This window comes from Heterodontus francisci, chromosome 33 (genome assembly GCF_036365525.1).
Source record: "Heterodontus francisci isolate sHetFra1 chromosome 33, sHetFra1.hap1, whole genome shotgun sequence".
NCBI classification, from domain to species: Eukaryota; Metazoa; Chordata; class Chondrichthyes; order Heterodontiformes; family Heterodontidae; genus Heterodontus; species Heterodontus francisci.
In genome coordinates this window covers 18304966-18321534 of record NC_090403.1, presented here as the reverse complement: position 1 = coordinate 18321534, position 16569 = coordinate 18304966, and the positions used below count along the sequence as shown (strand labels likewise).

The window sequence follows — 16569 nt, the reverse complement described above, 5'->3', positions numbered from 1 at the left end:
CTTGCTGGTGGGTTTGCTAGTGCTGTTGGGAGGAGTTTGAACTAATTTGGCAGGGGGAGGGGACGCAGACTCCTAGCAGAATAGGGACACAGCTAAACATAGGAAAGCAAACAAGTCAGAGGGAACACAGTGGAAGTAAGTTTCAAGGGAGTAAGACCAGGATGGATGGCCTCTACTTTAATGCCAGGAGTATTACAGGTAAAACAGATGAGTTAAGGGCAAGGATTGACTCGTGGAATTGTGATATAGTAGCCATCACGGAGACATGGTTGAGGGAGGGGCAGGATTGGCAGCTCAATATCCCGGGATATAGAATCTTCAGGCGAGACAGAGGAGGGGGTAAAAGAGGAGGGGGCATTGCAATATTAGTTAAGAAATCAGTTACTGCAGTAAGGAGAGATGATATCTTGGAGGGGGCATCAAGTGAAGCTTTCTGGGTAGAGTTTAGGAATAAAAAAGGGACAGCCACATTGCTAGGTGTTTATTATAGACCCCCAGATAGTCAGCGGGAAATTGAGAAGCAAATATGTGTGCAATTTGCAGAGGTGTGTAAAAATAATAAGAGTGTAATTTATTAGGTGATTTCAACTTTCTCAACATTAATTCGGATAGTCATCATGTTAAGGGCTTAGATGGAGTGGAGTTCTTAAAATGTATACAGGAGAACTTTTTAGCTCAATATTTAGAGGATCCAACAAGGGAGGGTGCAGTGCTGGACCTTATTCTGGGGAATGAAGCCGGACAGGTGGTTGATGTGTTGTTGGGGGAGCATTTTGGTCATAGCGACCACAACATGGTACAATTTAAGCTTGTTATGGAGAAAGAAATAGACAAGTTGCAAAAAAAGGTTTTGGATTGGGGGAGAGCGAATTTTAGTGAAATAAGGCAAGATCTGGCCAAGGTGGACTGGAAAGAGTTACTTGTCGGGAAATCTACAGAAGAGCAGTGGGTGGCATTCAAAAAGGAAATGGGGAGGGTACAGGCCCAACATGTTCCCTCTATTGTAAGAGGTAAGAGCAACAAGCCCAGAGAACCATGGATGACCAGAATCATTCATGAGTAGGAAAAGAGAGGCTTTTAGCAAATACAAAGAGAGAAAATCAATGGAAACATTAGTGGAGTACAAAAAGTCTAGGATGGAGCTTAAGAAAGCAATTAGGAGAACAAAGAGGGGACATGAGAAAGCTCTGGCTGGTAAAAGTAGGGAAAATCCCAAGATATTCTATAAGTATATCAATGGGAAAAGGATAACCAGGGAAAGAGTAGGAACCATTAGGGACCAAGGGGGAAATCTGTGGGTGGAGCCAGAGGACATTGGTAGGGTGTTGAATGAATACTTCAAATCTGTCTTCACCCAAGAGAATGAGAAAGTAGATATGGAACTCAGAGACAGAGACTGTGAGGTTCTTGAGCAAATTGTCATAAGGAGTGACAAGGTATTGGAGGTTTTGGCAGGCTTAAGGTGGACAAATCTCCAGGTCCGGACGATTTGTGTCCCAGGATGCTGTGGGAGGCGAGGGTAGAGATTGCAGGGGTTCTGACCCAAATTTTTAATTCCTCTCTGGCCATCGGGGAGGTGCCAGAGGACTGGAGAACAACTAATGTGGTCCCACTATTTAAGAAAGGTTGTGGAGATAAGCCAGGAAACAATAGACCAGTGAGTCTCACATCAGTGGTAGGGAAACTATTGGATAAAATTCTGAAGGAGAGAATCTATCTCCACTTGGAGAGGCAAAATTTGATTAGGAATAGTCAGCATGGCTTTGTCAGAGGGAGATCATGCCTATCAAATTTGATTGAATTTTTTGAGCATGTGACCAGATGTGTAGATGAGGGTAGTGCAGTTGATGTAATTTACATGGATTTCAGCAAAGCCTTTGACAAGGTCCCACATGGGAGACTTATCAAGAAAGTAAATGCACATGGGATACAAGGTAACCTGATAAGGTGGATTCAAAATCGGGCTTAGCTATAGGAGACAGAGAGTGATGACAGACGGCTGTTTTAGTGACTGGAAGCCAGTGTCCAGTGACGTACCACAGGGATCTGTGCTGGGTCCCCTATTGTTTGTCATTTATATAAACGACATAGATGACTATGTGCGGGGTTAGGATCAGTAGGTTCGCAGATGACACAAAGATTGGCCGAGTGGTTAACAGTGAGGTTGAGTGTCTTGGGTTACAGGAAGATATAGACGGGATGGTCAAATGGGCAGAAAAGTGGCAGATGGAATTTAACTCTGAAAAGTGTGAGGTGATATACTTTGGAAGGAGTAATGTGACATGGAAGTATTCAATGAATGGCCTGACACTTGGAAGTTCCGAGGAACAAAGGGACCTTGGTGTGTTTGTCCATAGATCTCTGAAGGCAGAAGGGCAGGTTAATAGGGTGGTGAAAAAGGCATATGGGACACTTGCCTTTATCAATCGAGGCATGGATTACAAAAGCAGGGAGGTCATGTTGGAGTTGTACAGAACTTTGGTAAGGCCACAGCTGGAGTACTGTGTGCAATTCTGGACGCCACATTAAAGGAAGGATGTGATTGCATTGGAGGGGGTGCAGAGGCGATTCACCAGGATGGTGCCTGGGATGGAACATTTAAGCTATGAAGAGAGGTTGGATAGGCTTGGGTTGTTTTCGCTGGAGCAGAGAAGACTGAGGGGTGACCTGATCGAGGTGTGCAAGATTATGAGGGACATGGACAGGTTAGATAGGGAGCAGCTGTTCCCCTTAGTTGAAGGGTCAGTTACTAGGGGACACAAGTTTAAGGTGAGGGGCGGGAGGTTTAATGGGGATTTGAGGAAGAACTTTTTTACCCAGAGGGTGGTGACGGTCTGGAATGCTCTGCCTGGGAGGGTGGTAGAGGCGGGTTGCCTCACATCCTTTAAAAAGTACCTGGATGAGCACTTGGCACATCATAACATTCAAGGCTATGGGCCAAGTGCTGGCAAATGGGATTCGGTAGACAGGTCAGGTGTCGTTAATGCATCGGTGCAGACTCGACGGGCCGAAGGGCCTCTTCTGCACTGTATTATTCTGTGATTCTGTGACATGTGATCTCTTACATCATCATGGTAGGAGGTATTCTTTACACACTCTGAAGATTAACCCTTTCAGAACCTTATACTACAGACAAATCCTTGGCAAAACTGGGGACAGATAGAACCTCAGCACGTAGTGACACTTGGTATTTGCGTATTGAGGGTCTAGGCACAACTTCATGCAGCAGCACACAAAGATGGCCATTAGGATAAGGGTATTGTTAGGAATATTTCTCCCCCTTTATCTAGAGATTCATACACCGTGTTCCTGTGAACACTGTCCATTTTCATTCATGGTTCAGGTAACCTCCATGGTGCAGGAGTGGGGTCTGGGCCAGACTTGCACCACGTATAGCATCACTGAGAGCACCTCGCACCTGATGAACAGGTTCCTACCCACAATGGAGAGGGGCTATCACTCCTACATGCCTAGTTTTTGGCTATGACTTTGGCTATGAACTCCTCCCCTTGGTGCACGTCCCAGCCTCTCGGAACCGTATCCCCAGCACCTTCAGGTAGTCTGACCTGATGGTGAAGGGGACAAAGGATCAGTCAGCCCAGTTCCCAAAGAACATGGCCTCGCTCTTGCCGTGATTTTCCTGGGCTCTTGAGGTCAGTTTGAACTGGTCTGCAAACTGACAGCAGATCTGAGCAGAAGACAGCAATGGGGAAACTTTGAACTGCGAGCCTCCACTACCTGAGATTGTCACCCCTCTCATGTCTGTATCTTTCCTGATGGACTCAGCGAAGGATTCAGAAGCACACAAGCAAGAGAGAAGAGAGAGGACAGCCCCGCCCGACTCCGGATTTGATCGGGAAGCTTTCTGATACTCACTCATTGATTGAAACTGTGCTACTGATATTTGTGTAGAGCATTTGGATCCAATTGCAGATTCCCATTCCAAACCCCATCTTGGAGAGCACATTCATCATGTAGGTGTGCGATATTCTGTCAAAGGCATCTCTTGGTCCAAGCTGATAAAGCAGGTGTCCACCCTCCTGTCCTACACATGGGCAATTGTATCCTTGAGTAGCGCGAGGCTATCAGAGATCTTCCTGCCAGGTACAGTACAGGTCTGATGGGGTGAATCACCAACTCCAGAGCAGACTTGACCCGATTGGCAATGACCTTGGACAGAATTTTGTAGTCCACATTAAGCAGTGAGATGGGCTGCCAATTTCTGATTTCCTCCCTCTCCCCCTTCCGCTTTTAGATGCGGGTGATGATGCCTTTCCTCATGGATTGTGACATGCTGCTGGCCAGGAGCATACTCTCATACACTTCCAGCAGGTCTGGGCCAATCCAGTCCCACATAGTTGAATACAACTCAGCTGGGAAACTGTCACTCCCAGGCGTTTTACTCGTCTCAAGGGACCGGACAGCGTTTGACAGCTCATCCAGAGTTAGTGGGTTGTCCAGACTCTCCCATGTACTGTCATCTAAGGCTCCCCTGGTAGAGGACAGGAATGATTGGGAGGCCGTGCTGTCTGTAGGCTTCACGTTGTACAGCTGGAACACTGTATAGATCTACCTGGTCGAAGCCAGGTGGATCCGTCCGTTCCAGGATAGACATTCTGTTTGTGTCTCAAGTACTCACGATCAGATCCTCCGATGCCATGTTGGTATTCTTCCCTGACCACTGCCTCCTACTAGCCACCTGCAGGAAGACCAGAGGTTTGGCAGGGGATGCTGGGAGCTGAACGTGAAACTGTTGACCCTAGAAAACATTGAGGAACTCGAAAGGGATGACAAAGATTGGAGAACTGTGAATCAACTGTCTGAGTCCTTGACGCACAGGTTGGAAGAGATCAAGGTGAACATCAACAAGTTCTTCATCCTTAAACGTGTTCAGAATGTGAGAGAGAGAAACAGAGGCAAATGTTCCGACTCCAGAAAAGTTGCAAAATTGGCTCCTGCTGCTGTTGATGGGGGCCGAGGTCAAGGAGAATGTCCAAGACGTGAAGAGCCAGCAGGCCACAAGTCACTGAAAGAGCCGCCCATGCACTTTTGGAAACACAACACCAGGGATCATGCCCCCTCGATATTCAAGAGGTGTAGAGGACAGTCACAGGAGCTCCAGCAATAGCCGAGGGATGATAATGATGATGATGAACTAAAATCTACACCACCGATCCATTGGTATTACTGCTAAAAGTAGAGGTAGCAGCACAGTGTAAATACATCACAGCTCATCAAAGGATGCTGTCCATCCCTTACATTCCACTTCAAACTGTTGAAGATGACTTTGTATTAAATTTGCATGCACAAATCCTGCCAGGGTACATACCAGACACACAGGAAGATTTTTGTGGTTGTTGGAGGTCAGTCATCACAGCCCCAGGACATTTTTATTCATTATAGTTATTAATTCACAAAATTTGGATGTCATTGGCAAGGCTTTTATTGCCCACCCCTAGTTCCCCTTGAGGACTGGATTTTGTTCTGAAGACAGGGTTCCTGGCGGTGGGCTGAAGGTGGGAGGAGACCCCCCCCTCGGACCTCCGTCACACCCCCGTTGTCATTTCATGGCAGGCAGGAAATTAACTGCCCGCTGTCCAGGACGCCGCCCCTTTAAGGGACAAGCTCCCACCTCCAAGAGCTGCTGGCCAATCGGAGGGCAGGCAGCTCTGCAGCACCACCAGTCCACTGGCCCTGGGAGAGGTGAGTGGGGTTGGGGTCACCAGGGCCATTCAGGCAGTCCTGGTGGCAGGATAGGGGGTGGGCTTAGTGAGGCTCGGGGATTGAGGACCTCCCAGGGATGGGGGGTGGCGGAGGAGCGACCACTGCTGAGGCGGACAGCCCAGGGGCCCTGGATTGCCCCCAAAGGAGGAAGCACCGACCTCGCTGGTTCTTCAGATGGTAATCAAACTGTGCGTTAAACAGGATGAAAGGTTTGCAGTGATGTTTGCCTACATGGTGACCTTGTGGATATCAGTATTATGTGTCAGGTACACACTAGCATCTGGCATTTTCCACTATCACTTTTAGAACAGAACTCCCACATGAATTCAAGTGGCAGATTTCTTCAGTTGAAGCGCTTTGCACAAAAACTGCCTCTGAGATTTTAGTTTCCATCTGCGGTTTGTAGCTACAGTGTCAGTGAGGTCACGTGTTACTGAGCAAGGTGAGGCTTGCAGGATAGTACAATGGCCAGCTGAGGCATCCAGCAAATCATCTCCTCACCACTCAGAAAACACAGGCCAGAGTGTGTTACACAGATTTAATAGTCAGGCTGGTATAGCTGAATATTTGATTAGGTGGTGCCTATATAGCTGCGTCTGTCTGGTCTTTAGCAGAAGAATGTGCCTCAGCCAAGAAATCTAGATCACAGCGTATTGGCAATTTGCCTCTGGTACAGCCTGGCCCGATCATCTTTTTGTTCCATGGCCATCCCTTTGACCTTGCCATTTCACGTGGCCTCTCTGCTCCCATTGTATCAATCACAGATAACACTAGATCTGATCACTTTCTTGTATCACTCTTCATCCACATCCCACTCCCCCTCCCAATCCAACTTCCTTCTGTGTCCGCCCCTGAAAAAAGTCTCCCGGAACTCACTTACAACTGCACTTTTGCAATCCTTTCTGGTTGGAGTTTAGCCTCTGTTCACCATGACATTTCTGAGGCTAATGATTTGCTCAAACCCACCCTCACCTCCACCTTTAAGATCCTGGTCCCCAGTAAAACTATTTCTCTCTTTCTCACCCTGGCCGTTCCTCCTTTTAAGGCCCTCATTTCCACTCCCTTAAGTCCAAGAGATGCAAACTTAAAAGCATATGACGGAAAACTGGTTTATCCATCCACTGCCAGATCTGGCTGGACCACGTAAAAACACTATCAGGTCCCACTTTCATCTGCTAAAACTGTTCACTATTCCAGGATCATCCTGGTATGCAAAACTAAACTCCGGCTTCTTTTACCTACTGCAAAACGTCTTCTTAATCCTCTTTGCCGTGTCCCCTCCACCCTCACATCCAACAATAAGTGCAAGGAGCTCATGGACCTCTGTGTCATTAAGATTGAGACCATCCAATCAGATGCCTCTGCCATGTCCCTCCCTACCACTAGCCCACTGGCCAAACTTTGTCTAATGCTCCCTCCTGCACTAGCCCTGAACTCGTATCTTTCTCTAGTTTCTTCCCTCATTCCCTCTTTGAGCTCATCTTGTCCATGAGACCCACTTCCTGCTCCTTGACCCTATTTTCACTAAACTGTTGATCACCCTCCTTGCCCTCCTGGTCCCCATGTTAGCTAATATTGTGAACAGTTCTCTCTCTTCAGGTGTTGTCCCTCTCTCCTCTAAATCACCCCTGTCCTCAAAACCAAGCCCTTCACCCCTGCAAATTTTATTTTTTTATTCAATTATGGTGATGTGGGCATCACCGGTTAGGCCAGCATTTATGACCCATCTCTAATTGCCCTTGAAAAGGTTGTGGTGAGATGACTTCTGAAACCTCTGCAGTCCATGTGGGGTAGGTACACCCACTGTGCTGTTAGGAAGGATTTTGATCCAGTGACAGTGAAGGAACGGCGATATAGTTCCAAGTCAGGATGGTGTGTGGCTTGGAGGGGAATTTGCAGGTGGTAGTGTTCTCATGCATTTGCTGCCCTTGTCCTTCTAGTTGGTAGAGGTCGCGGGTTTGGAAGGTGCTATCTAAGGAGCCTTGGTGCATTGCTGCAGTGCATCTTGTAGATGGTACACACTGCTGCCACTGTGCGTCGGTGGTGGAGGGAGTGAATGTTTGTAGATGGGGTGCCAATCAAGCTGGCTGCTTTGTCCTGAATGGTGTCGAGCTTCCTGAGTGTTGTTGAAGTCGCTTCCATCCAGGCAAGTGGAAAGTATTCCATCACACTCCTGACTTGTGCCTTTTAGATGGTGGACAGGCTTTGGGGAATCAGGAAGTGAGTTACTTTCCACAAGACTCTTAGACTCTGACCTTCTCCTGTAGCCATGGTATTTATATGGCTACTCCAGTTCAGTTTCTGGTCAATGGTAACCCCCAGGATGTTGATAGTGGGTGTTACGACCAGGTGAGAAAGGTGTCTAGGGGTCTCTTTCAGCTTTTACCTGGTCTTGTTGTAACAGAGTTTTGTTTAGACACACTGTTTTTAGCTCCCCCTTGGTGAATCCTCGTTCACTGCTTTCCAATCAAAAGGCAATGAAATGAGCACAAACAGGCTTTCTTAGGTTTAAAGAAGAAAAGTGAAATTTATTAAAACTTAAACTACAAACTCTAATTCGGTTAATGCCTACAGATACACATCGCGCCCCACGCTAGCATGCACCCGCGACACACACATGCAAATAGGGACAGAAAAGAGCAGAAGAGAAGTAGAGTGAAAAGGTTTGAGGCAATCTCTGAAGAGAGTTTTTTTACTGTGCTTCGGGCTCACTGTAGAGTCCTTGATGGTAGGTAGATCTTGCTTTTCATTGGAGCCCAGTATTCTTCTTAAACCTTGTTCACTGCAGGAGACTTTTCTCTTTTGGGGTTCATGTGTCTTCAATGGGTCTTCAGTTCCATGAGAAAGAGATGGAAGCAGACAGGGGAGGCTGCACCAAGCCAGCCACAAGAGATCTTTTTAGTCCAGGAGCAGCTTTCTGTCTTCAAACACCATTTCACCAATTTAGTTGGCCAGCAGGTGGCCACGTGACCGACTGGTTTGACCAGGTTTCTTCTGTGTATTGGGGAGCAGGGACTGGTTCCTTTGTTCCAACACTGTCTGCTAGCATGCAAAAAATGTCTTCCCAGTCAGGGGCTTGGCAACCCCTTGTAATAGGTCTTCATTTCTTCCCAGCAACAAGTTTTAAAATATAATGTCCATGTGGTGAAATATATGTGCCTCATTCCTGGCAGGTGGGGGGCCTGCATGACAGTGGGGGATTCAGCGATCGTAATGCCATTGAATGTCAAGGGGAGATGGTTAGATTCTCTCTTGTTGGAGATGGTCATTGCCTGGCACTTGTGTGGCGCGAATGTTACTTGCCACTTATCAGCCCAAGCCTGGATATTGTCCAAGTCTTGCTGCATTTCTACACGGACTGCTTCAGTATCTGAGGAGGCACAAATGATGCTGTACATCATTCAATCATCAGCAAACATCCCCACTTTTGACCTTATGATTGAAGGAAGGTCATTGATGAAGCAGCTGAAGATGGTTAGGCCTAGGACACTACCCTGAGGAACTCCTGCAGCAATATCCTGGAGCTGAGATGATTGACCTCCAACAACCACAACCATCCTCCTTTGCACTAGGTATGACTCTAACCAGCGGAGAGTTTTCCCCCAATTCCCATTGACTCCAGTTTTGCTAGGGCTCCTTGATGCCATACTTGGTCAAATGCTGTCTAGTTGTCAAGGGTAGTCACTCTCACCTCACCTCTTGAGTTCAGCTCTTTTGTCCATGTTTGAGCCAAGGCAGTAATAAGGTCAGGAGCTGAGTGGCCCTGGCAGAATCCAAACTGCGTGTCAGTGAACAGGTTATTGCTAAGCAGGTGCTGCTTGATGGCACTGTTGATGACACCTTCCATCACTTTACTGATGATTGAGAGTAGACTGATGGGGCGGTAATTGGCCAGGTCTGATTTGTCCTCCTTTTTGTGTACAGGACATACCTGGGCAATTTTCCACATTGCAGGGTAGATGCCAGTGTTGTAGCTGTACTGGAACAGCTTGGCTAGGGATGCAGCAAGTTCTGGAGCACAGGTCTTCAGTACAATTGCCGGAATGTTGTCAGGCCCATAGCCTTTGCAGTATCCAGTGCCTTCAGTCGTTTCTTGATATCACGCGGAGTGAATCGAATTGGCTGAAGTCTGGCATCTGTGATGTTGGGTACTTCAGGAGGAGGCCGAGATGGATCATCAACTTGGTACTTCTGGATGAAGATTGTTGCAAATGCTTCAGCCTTATCTTTTGCACTGATGTGCTGGGGTCCCCTTTCATTGAGGATGGGGATGTTTGTGGAGCCACCACCTCCTGTTAGTTGTTTAATTGTCCACCACCATTCACAACTGGATGTGGCAGGACTGCAGAGCTTAGATCTGATTTGTTGGTTATGGGATCACTTAGCTCTGTCTATCGCATGCAGTTTATGCTGTTTGGCATGCAAGTAGTCCTGTGTTGTAGCTTCACCAGGTTGACACCTCATTTTGAGGTATGCCTGGTGCTGCTCCTGGCATGCCCTCATGCATTCTTCATTATGATTGAAGGTAGGTCATTGATGAAGCAGCTGAAGATGGCTGTGCCTAGGACACTACCCTGAGGAACTCCTGCAGTGATGTCCTGGAGCTCAGATGATTGACCAACAACCACAACCATCTTCCTTTGTCTTAGATATGACCCAAACCAGTGGAGAGTTTTCCCTCTGATTCCCATTGACCTCAGTTTTGCTAGGGCTCCTTGATGCCATACTTGGTCAAATGCTGCCTTGATGTCAAGGGCAGTCACTCTCACCTCACCTCTTGAGTTCAGCTCTTTTGTCCATGTTTGAACCAAGGCTGTAATGAGGTCAGGAGCTCAGTGGCCCTGGCGGAACCCAAACTGAGCGTCACTGAACAGGTTATTGCTAAGCAAGTGCTGCTTGATAGCATTTTCCATCATTTTACTAATTCACACCCCATCTCCAATATATCTTTCCTCTCCAAAGTTCTTGAACGTCCTGGTGCCTCCCAAATCCCAAAAAGTGCCCATCTTTCCTCGAACGCCATGCTTGCATCCCTCCAATCAGGTTTCTGCCCCTGCCACTGTAGGGAAATTGCTCTCATCAAAGTCACAAATGACATCCTATGTGATTGTGACAAAGGTTAACATTCCTCCTCATCCTTTTGACCTGTCTGCAGCCTTTGACATGGTTGACCACACTATCCTCCTTTAACATCTCTCCACTATCGTCCAGCTGGGTGGGACTGCACTCACCTGGCTCCATTCTTATCTATCTAATCGCAGCCAGAGTATCACTTGTAATGGCTTCACTTCCTGCTCCCACACCGTTACCTCTGGTGTCCCCCAAGGGTCTATCCTTGGTCCCTTCTTATTTCTCATCTACATGCTGCCCCTCAGTGACATGTACGCTGACGACATTCAGCTCTACCTCACCACCACCTCTTCCGACTCTCCACTCTTGCTAAATTATCCAACTGCTTGTCCGACATCCAGTACTGGATGAGCAGAAATTTCCTCAATTAAACATTGTGAAAACTGAAGTCATTATTTTTGATCCCCACTCCAAGCTCTGTTCCTCAGCTACTGACTCCATCCCTCCCCCTGGCAACAGTCTGAGATTAAGCCAGACTGTTTGCAACCTTGGTGTCATACTTGACCCCAAGGTGGGCTTCCAGTCACATATTCGCGTCAATACTCAGACCACCTCTTTCCACCTCATAAATTTGCTCAAATTCACCCCTACTGTCAGCTCATCAGCTGCTGAAACCCTCATCCATGCCTTGGGAACTTCTAGATTTTTTACTATTCCCACGCACTCCTGGCTGCTCTCAAACATTCTACCCTCCAAAAACTTGAGGTCATCCAAGCCCGTGTCCCAACTTACACCAAGATCTGTTCAGCCATCGCTCCTGTTCTTGCTGACCTACATTGGCTCCTGGTTAAGCAACACGTCAATTTTAAAATCTCATCCTTATTTTTAAATCCTTCCATCGCCTCACCCCTCCCTATCCCTGTAATCTCCATCAGCCCCACAACCCTCCGAGATATCTACACTTCTCTAATTCTCCTGAACATCCCTGATTTTAATCGCTCCACCATTGACGGCTGTGCCTTCAACTGTTAAAGCCCTAGGCGCTGAAATTCCCTCCCTGTACCTCTCTACCTCTCCACCTCTCTTCCTACCTTTAACTCGCTCCTTAAAACCTGTTTTATATTTGGTTCTTTATGCTGCCACCATCTAGCATGTAGCCAGGGAGGTTCTTAGACTGTAGTGTTTAAACATTAAACATTATTGCATAGTAACTATATACACTCCATACTAGCCTGTGTGTCTCCTTCAAAATCCATGCTGTAACTGTTCTCGAGTCTCTTCCACATGATCACTTACCTCCTCATGGTGGGTAGTAATCTTTACATTCTCTCTCTCAAGACTAATCCTTTTATACCCTTATACTACAAAACCTACCTCTTTGACTAAGCTTTTGGTGATCTGACCTAATATCTCCTTATGTGATTTGGTGTCACGTTTTGCAATATAACCCTCCTGTGTAACGCCTTGGTCTGTTTTATTACATCAATGGCATTATATAAATACAAGGTTGTTGGCTTAGATTTTGTGGCGCCTGGTCGGAAGTGCGGGGGGGGAGCACTATCTCTGCCCTTTCAAGCAGCCCCCCACCCCCACCCTGGGCATGATCCTCCATTATTCCAGAAGCTAAGTGCCTGGCACTGGGATCCCCTTCTCTTTAAAGGCAGGAATCCCACCTCCAAGAGCTGCCGGCCCTGTGCTTGACTGGGAGCAGTGACCACTGCCGGTACTGCAGAGACCTTGGACCCAAGCGCAGTGCTCGAGCACCGGACCTCAGGTAAGAGAGGCGGGTGCTGGGGCCTTCCCGACTGGCCCCACCAAGGGAGTGGGAGGGTAGTTGTGAGATACATGGGGATGGGAGTCCAGGGAATTGCAGTTTTTGCCAACCAGGCTCCTCCATGGGCCACAGATTGCCCACGGAGGAGGGACGCCCCCTCCCAAGCCTGCAGGGAGAGCACCTCGTATTTAGATCGCAGCATCGGCAGAAGAGGCCTTAAGTCGCCATTAATAGGCCACTTAAGACCCTCAATTGGCCTCTGCGCGAGAAGGCCATTATCAGCCTAACCCATTCCCCGACAAAGTCGCTTGGAGATGGGGAGGCAAAGGACTCTCCACGGCCCCCACCCCCCACCCCCGGCCTCCCATCAGGATTCTATCGGCACCCCCCCCCCCCGCCACCTCCAACCCCATGTCAGGGGGGGCCCATAAAATCCAGCCCATTGTTTCTTCTACCTTTAAAAAACTTAATAATAGAAGATTGCGATAATAAAATGATTTGTCCTAATATTTGCAGCAAAAGCCAGGCAGTGCCAGACAACTTGGCAAAAAGCTTTCTGACCAATTGAAGGGGAACAGGAAAGAAACAAAGAAAATGTTCAGTCTCCGCCAGAAAATGTCGCTTCAAGTCTGACTATGCAACTCTTTAAATCCGCCTCCAAAAATGGTACAAGTAGCAGCTCTGATTGCCCGTTTTAGATGGGAATGAGTCCCTGAATTTCCTCGCACTTTTTCTACAGCTGCACAGGATAACTGTGGTTTCCAATGCATGGCAGAATTCTGGTGCTGTATAAGTATAGCAGTAGAATGTCCAAAACTAGGCCCATAAATATAAAATAGTCTCCAATAAACCCAATAAGGAATTCAGGAGAAACTTCTTTCCCCAGAGAGAGTTGAGAATGTGGAACTTGATACCACATGGGAGTCATTGAGGTGAATAGTGTAGATGTATTTAAGGAGAAGCTAGATAGGTACATGAGGAAGAAAGGAATAGAAGGATATACTGATAGGAATAGAGAATGTAGAGTTGGAGGAGGCTTGCGTGGAGCAGAAAGACCAGCATGGACATCTTGAGTCAATTGGCCTGTTCCTGTGCTGTAAATACTATGTAATTCTATTTAATGTCTGAGGAAACCTAGGGCCGATGTTGGCTTAAAGAAGAAGAAATTATTTTGGGCACTTAAAGAATAACATCGGGGCGGAATGTTAATGCAATTAACTGCAAATTCTTGGGCCTTTTTGAAGCTGTTTGATATTCATCTGAAGATTCTGACATTTCAAACAGTTCACAATGTTTCCTGCCTCGGGCCATGTTGGAATTATTACAAAGATCAAGATAAAGAAGGTCTCTGATTGCCTTCAACTGTAAGCCTGCCTCAGCTTCATTCAATAAAATCATTTGAGCAGTGTTTGGGCACTGTGATTGGCCTAAATCCAAAATATGGATGAGCGATTCTGACCCTAATGGCTATTCAGTGACTCAGACTCGAACGTGGCACAAAGCAAAACCCAACCAGAAAATCTGACAACGGGCACAATCGAGTATGCCCCAGTGTTAGCTTTGGCTCAGTTGGTAGCTCTTTTGCCTCTGATTCAGAACGTCATGGGTTCAAGAACCACTCCAGAGACTTGAACATAAAATCCAGAATGACACTTCAATGCAGTGCTATAGGGGTGCTGTTCCTCAGATGCAATGTTAAACTATGTCCCCATCTGCTTTCTGAGGTGAATGCAAAAGACTCCCTGACACTATTTCAAAGAAGAGCTGGGCAGTTCTCTCCTGTGCCCTGTCCAATATTCATCCCTCAACCAACATGCCTATTGTCACGTTCGATTGTCAGCGATTGAAAATACAGAACCCAAACTGAAGAGTTATAAAAAATGACTTTTCCTTTAAAAAAGTGAGCAATGTGCTGCAAAAATGGCCATCAAAGGTCAAACGACCAGGGCCTATATATTCAAACTGTCTTACTGTCTGTTAAGGACAAAAGGATACATTTCAAGCTAAGAGGACTCAATTACACACATCCTGAAGCCATCAAGAGACATTTTTGAATTGAACGGGTAAAAGCAAAATTCTGTAGATGCTGGAAATCTGAAAAAAAACAGAAAGTGCTAGAAATATTCAGCAGGTCAGGCAGCATCTTTGGAGAGAGAAGCAGAGTTTTGATGAAAGGTCACTGATCTGAAACGTTAACTCTGCTTCTCTCTCCACAGATGCTGCCTGACCTGCTGAGTATTTCCAGCAGCTTCTGTTTATATTTTTGAATTGAATGGGTTCTTCTGAAACAAAGAACGTGTGAAGTAGCCACATCCTGGGCCATTGTTGGTCACCACAGGGAGGGGGATCTGCGTCTCCCAACAGAGGCAACCTGTGAGGAATTTTTGCCTCAAAAAGTAGCTCTCTGGAGAGAGAACAAGAGAGAGAGAGAGGAGCGAACCAGAACAAACATCATGAAAGCCTGTCTAGCTGAGAGCTGGGAGAGATCCAGCAAAAGCCAAAGAAGGCGCCTTGTTGTGAATTCTACACTTCAACTGGTTGCAGCAGAGAACTGAAAGTGATCCCCATCTCCAGAGTGAGGTCCCAACCACCAGAAGAATTCACTAACAACCCAGGCTTGCAACTTTAAAAGAGAAACTGACCTCCGAGTGGATTCAACAGGTTTATCGTGAACCCCGACAACCTACCTCACTTCAAACCACTTACCGCTTTTCCTCTCTATCTATCTCTTGAGTGTGTTTCTGTGTGAGAGAGAGTGACTGAGGGTGTCTATGCAGCTTCGACAAATTCGGGAGTGAATATTGCTCAATAAATACTTAATCTTCTGTTTTAAACTTACAAGAAAGCCTGTCACTGTCTGTTTATTTGACAGATAAAACACAAAGGGGTTAAAACCCTAGTAACAAAATCACTTGGTGCGGCCAGTTGGGAAGTGAACAGTGGGAACCACCCATACTCCTTATCACCTGGCTATAACACTTGAAAATAAAAGATTAACTGGTTATTGGTATTGCTGTCTGCGGGAACTTGCTGTCTACAAATTAGCTGCTCTGTGTCCTGCGTTACAACAGTGACTACACTTCAGAAGTATTTAATTAGCTGTAAAGCACATTGGGATGTCCTAAAAGGAGTTGTATAGATGCAAGTCTTTCCTTTATTTCGGAGATTTCCTTGCATTTCTCCATTTGGCTATGCTCACTTTATACAGTAACCAATTAAAATCAACTTCCCTGTATATATTGATTTGAGAATATCCAGTGCTGAACCATTCAGAGACTCAAGTTTCATGAGAGACAGCGGCTGATGGAGAACCCCCAGCATTCGAGCACAACTGGCACATTGGGCATGAGGTTTGATTTCGGTGTGGGTGGATAGTGGGCAGGAGTGGATCGTCCGCCTGTTCCACGATGGAATTGAAATTCTGGTGGGATGCCTAACCCGCTATTCCCCATTTTCCACCTATGGGTGGAACCAAAAATTACCTTTGTTCACTCAATCAGACAGTGGCCTGGAATTCCAGGGAGATTTCCTTGTCTCCTGTCAGACGTATAGCAGGAAGGCTGGGAGAAAACCCTCCATGGAATTTCAGGGCTGGTGCTTTTAAAGATTGTTTTATTTGTGAATGTTCTTTCAAGGTAAGGGTCATTAGTGGTGGGGATACAGAGTAAATCTCCCTCTACACCGTCCCATCAAACACTCCAGGACAGGTAGGATGGTGAGAGACAGGTGAGGGAGTCCTCCGACACTGCCCCAGAATTCTGTTGGTCACTGAGGGTGTAGGAAGTTCTATCCTTGGTCTATGCTGAGCTAGTTTGAGCTGGTTATAAAAAAGCCACTAGAGTGGGCTCAGGATCCTGGGACAGGGGCAAGGAAATTAATCAGGGATTCCTGTTCTAGTGACCCCTGCTCAAAGTGTGAGTAAGGACAACCATGACCTCTTCATGGTCGAACATCTTGTCACCTGAACAAGGTCTCTGAGAGTGCTTGCGCTTTCAGCACTT

The 16569-nt window shown here is 46.8% G+C and overlaps 1 protein-coding gene across 1 annotated transcript in view; it reads left to right on the top strand.

Annotated features, from left to right (window-relative positions):
- Positions 1–16569, top strand: part of ace (angiotensin I converting enzyme (peptidyl-dipeptidase A) 1) — a 642116-nt gene that overhangs the window by 57285 nt on the left and 568262 nt on the right. The gene's annotated exons all lie outside the window — the stretch shown is intronic.